Source organism: Bos taurus, chromosome 26 (genome assembly GCF_002263795.3).
Source record: "Bos taurus isolate L1 Dominette 01449 registration number 42190680 breed Hereford chromosome 26, ARS-UCD2.0, whole genome shotgun sequence".
NCBI lineage: Eukaryota > Metazoa > Chordata > Mammalia > Artiodactyla > Bovidae > Bos > Bos taurus.
The window spans coordinates 15,369,864-15,375,104 of record NC_037353.1 but is presented as its reverse complement, the minus strand read 5'-3'; positions in this window follow the sequence as shown (position 1 = coordinate 15,375,104).

Here is a 5,241-nt window from a genome sequence, read left to right as displayed (position 1 = left end):
CTTCCGGCCCGCGGCAATCCGGTTACTGCGCATGTGCGCGTGGGCCCTCCCCTCTCCCCGAGCCGCGCTCGTCCTCCGCTGCCCTCTCACCTTCAGCTTCCCTTGCGCGAGGCCGGCCGCCTCCAGGTTAGGCTGCGGTGCCCGGGGCAGAGCCGGAGGCGTCCACTCCTCTGCTGCGGTCCCGCTAGACTGGCCAGCGACTTGGAGTCATCCTTCCCACGGACGCTGGACCCCTTTCTGTCATTGCGAAGGGAGGCTGGGACCCCCGCGTGTCCTGTAACCTTCTCTTGGGGCGGCTGTTGGGGAGGTTAGAGCAGAGTGCATTTATTTTTCCGTGTGGCGCGGCATTCAGCAGTAGCAGCACATCCTGAAGACCTTGCCAAGCACTGTGCCTGTCTGAAGGATCATGGGTTTTTCCTCTTTTGTATAAGGCTTTGCCGCTTACCCAAGGAATGTCAAATTTTACTGGATTGGGGTTTTAAAAAAAATTAGCACGTAACTATGGGGGAAATGTATCTGTAAGACTGGGGCAGAACCCATTTGTTTGTTGTTGCTTTTTGTAACTGTAGGCATTCATTGTTGATCTTGTCTTTGTCTTTCCGTCTGTCCATTTCTCTTCCTTCTTCTTTTCCTCCCTCCTCCCTCCTTTCTTTCCTTCCTATTGTTATTTGGTTAGGGGAAAAAAAATTCCAACAACCTGATGTAACTGCACCTGGTAAAATCAGAGATTTATGTCATTTGGCCCCAGGATTCACTAATAGCCTCTATGCTGCTGCTGCTGCTAAGTCGCTTCAGTCGTGTCCGACTCTGTGTGACCCCATAGACAGCAGCCCACCAGGCTCCCCCGTCCCTGGGATTCTCCAGGCAAGGACACTGGAGTGGGTTGCCATTTCCTTCTCCAATGCATGAAAGTGGAAAGTGAAAGTGAAGTCGCTCAGTCGTGTCTGACTCTTAGCGACCCCATGGACTGCAGCCTACCAGGCTCCTCCATCCATGGGATTTTCCAGGCAAGAGTACTGGAGTGGGGTGCCATTGCCTTCTCCGAATAGCCTCTATATGTTTCCATAATTCTTTTTTCATCTCTTTGCTTGCTTCAAATGTGAAAAAGAGAGTCTCTGGGCAAGGATGGAGCTGTCTAAACTGTTCTAGGTCCAAATGCAAGCTGGATGAGGTTTGTCTTTACTTAGATATTTGCACAAAGTGGTCCACAGCTGAACAATATTGAACTTGAAATCAGCAGGAGTCCTGATTCTGTCACTGAGTGTGTGACCTCGGACAGTTCACTACTGTGCTGCCTGAAGTCAGCCTTGGCTGCTTCATTTAATTAACAGAGATAAAATATTTCCCTTCCTACTTTGCAGAGTTGTTGTGCACCTGAAGTGCAGTGATGGGGGCAAAAGCACCATGTCACCCGAAAAGCATTTTACTGGGAAAGCAAGGTGTATTTTTAAGTAGGGCAAACATATAATTTATCCTCCACACTGGGACTTTTTTTTTTAGAGTAAAAACGGGAGCTCATTTAAAAATTATGCAGGGCAGTAGGCATAAACTGGTACTGCCCTAGGCACACTGGGACAAATGACCATCTGAATTCTGAGTTAACATATCCTTTTGCCTTGTTCTAAGAATAACTCAAGACTGCTTACAACTGATTTATTGGTGGTGATGGGAGATGTTTTGGTGGGGAAATTATAGGAAAGGGTGATGAGAGTGGTAGCTCATGATTATGAAGGAAGAACCAAGAACCTTCTCCAAACATGCAAAAATCAAGTGCAGTGTCACAGTTGCATTCTGAGATTTAAATGTGCGGAACATGTGAAGAGCCCTTGAGATGTTGTGACTTAACGAGAAATATGTATTTGGCCACATTCAGATGACAAAATGTATTTCTCACATATATATGATCTTCAACCTGAGTTCCTGGCTCATAGTTCTCAAAATCCTTGGAATTTCCTGAGCAGTAAGAGCGATAAGAGCATCTTTTGTTATAGTTTTTGTTCTCTTGTCCTCACTTCTTAAAATGGCTTCTGTGCCTTATAGGTGAAACATATGCCTTGTTATTCAGAACAGGCTTCTTTCCTCCACTACTGAGTTTGTGTTAATTTTTTTTTAAAAAAGCACCTAAGGATGGGGGCTTGTTACCAAGGGAACCAACCCTGAGATTAAAGGATTGACACTTTTGGTCCTACCCTCACTCTTCACTCTCCACCTCCAGGGAGGTGGGTAGGAACTAGCGGCTGGAGATTGAGTTCAGTCATCAATGGCCAGTGATTTTCATCAATTAAGCCTATAATGAAGCCTTCATAAAAGCCCAAGATAAGGGATTCAGAGAGCTTCTGGGTGGGTGAATACGTGGAGATGCTGGGAGAGTGATGTGGCCAGAGAGGGCATGGAAACTCAGCATCCTTTCCCTGTACCTTGCCCTGTGCATCTGTTCTACCTGGTTGTTCCTAGTTATATCTTTTTATAATAAACTGGTGATCCAGTAAGTAAAAAGTTTCTCTTGGTTTTGTGAACTGCTCTAGCAAATTAATCAAACCTGAGAAGGGGGTTGTGGAAATCTCTGATTTATAGCCAGTTGGTCAGAGGAACAGGTAACAATATGGACTTACAACTAGGAAGTCCAAGAAAGGGGGACTTTGGAACCTCTAGTTTATAGCAGATTGGTCAGAAGCACAGGTGATCATGTGGGCTTGTGATTGGCATCTGAAGGCATGGGGGCGGTCTTTTAGGACAGAATCTTTTACCTGTGAAATTAACAGGTTTATAGTGTTGTGTTGTTGTTTTGTTGCTTCAGTTGTGTCTGACTCTATGACCCCACTGACTGTAGCCTGTCAGGCTCCTCTGTCCATAGGATTCTCCAGGCAAAAATACTGGAGTGAGTTGCCAATTCCTCCTCCAGGGGATCTTCCCAACCCAGGGATTAAACCCCTGTCTCTTGAGTCTCCTGCATTGGCAGGTGGATTCTTTACCACGGAGTCAACTTAGAATTGAGCTAAATTGTAGGACACCAAGCTGGTGTCTAGAGAACTGTGAACCACTGCGGCATTGGATCCAGGAACCCATTTAGTCTTCCTCTGAAAATGGTGAAGATGGTGGTTAAGAAGCGGAAGGAAGAGAGAACTGGAAGAGTTGAGCAAGAAGTACCTTAACTACTTCAGTTTGATCACCATCCTCAAAAAGGGAGAAGAGAAAGGACTTCCCTGGTGGTACAGTGGTTAAGAGTTCACCTGCCAATGCAGTGGATTCGATCCCTGGTCCAGGAAAATCTCAATGCCATGGGGCAACTAAACCCATGTACCACAACTACTGAACCCGTGCTCTAGAGCCCAGGAGCCACAACTACTGAAGCCCACAAGCCCTACAGCCTGGGATCTGCAGCAAGAGAAGCCACTGCAATGAGAAGCCTATGCATTTAAAAAAAAAAACTGAGAAGAGAAAAAAAGAAAATATGTGCCACACCAGCGTTGACTAAGATAACAAAAGGGTACTGGAATGATTTTGATCTTGGAGTGTATTCATTTAACTTGCTTTCCTTCTGTTGCTGCCCTTGATACATGTATGATATCAGTACAGTCATTCTTATTTGTTGAATAAACAAGGGCCATGCAAACTTAAAAAGCTACTGGTAAGAAAAGTATAGATCAGACTAGAAGTAAGAAGACATGGCTCTGTTGCAGTCCCACTCAGCAGAGGCTTGGAGTGGTTAAGTTCTTTTTTGAACATTGTTATTTCAAGGCTCTGTGACACTAATATTAAGCTGGGCAAAGATGGATTTCCCATATAATATGAAGGGTGGGGCAGAAATCCTGACTGTAGCAGAAACTAACTTAGCCCATTGCAGTGGTCTCGGTGAAATTTTTGACCTCAAGGCAGAGGAGGCAAGGAGGAAGGATTGATTTTGAGTTAGCTAAAAGATGGAATGGACAGGATTAGTTGAACAGATGTGGAAGACCATTGCTTCCTTTTGCAGAGTCATGCAGTGTTCCAACTGAAACTCCTCTGCTTCTGAAGAAATTCAATCCTCTAGTGAAAACAGGAACTCTTGACATGATGCCAGCTAGCCACAGTGACCGTGGCACACATATAGCTCTGGTGTCAAGAAAAAGAAGGAAGATGAAAGTGAGAGGTGAGTTCTAGCTGTCCCATTATTAATAACAAGTTAGAGTCCACAATCCTCATGATCCCAGTGGTGGCAAACAGAGACCTCCAGGAACTGCAGAAGATCAACTCCTGAATTCCACCATGTTTTACATGTCAGGGATGTTCTTAAGTGAGACATGTGTAAGTCAGGAGCTTTTTCCTGGTATGTCTAGCTGATGCACACCAGCCTGGTATATTGGAACTGATTTGTATATACTCAGAAAAATTGAAAGCAAGGTATTGAATAGATGTTTGTACACCAATGTTCATAACAGTATTATTCATAATAGCCGAAGAGGGAAACAACCCACAGAACATCAGTGGATGAATGGATAAAGAAAACGTGGTCTATACATAAAATGGAATATTATTCAGGCTTAAAAAAGGAAGGGAATTCTTTCCATGCTACATGGATGAACCTTGAAAACATTATGCTAATTGAAATAAGTCAAACCTAAAAGGAAAACTACTGTATGATTCCACTTATATTCGGGGCCTAGAATAGTCAAATTTATTGAAACATAAAATAGAATGGTAGTTGCCAGGAACTGAGGGGAGGAGGGAATGGGGAGTTATGATTTAATGGGTAAAGAGTGTCAGTTTGGGATGATGAAAGAGTCCTGTGATGGATCATGGTGTTTGTTGTACAGCAATGTGAATTCACTTAATGCCACTGAACTGTATACTTAAAAATGGTTAAAATGATAAATTTTATATTACGTATATTTACAACTATTTTAGAGAGTTAACAGTATGACAGGAAAAACCCTTCTGAGGGTGTGCAATAGACAGCTAAAAAAAAAAAAACAGCAATGTAAATCCAAAGTTAAAGCAAATCTAGGTCTACATACAAACTGAGGGATGCAAGATATTTTCCCCAACATGGCCATCCCCTCTCTTAAGTTCTGGCTCATAGTTATACAGAGGTAATAATGCATTTAAAAAAGGAAATAATAGGACTTCCCTGGTGGTCCAGTGGTTATCCTCCTGCCAGTGCAGGGGACATCAGTTCCATCCCTGGTCTGGGCAGATCCCACATGCTACCAGGCAACTAAGCCTGTGCTCTGCAACAAGAAGCCGCCACAGTAAGTCTGTGCA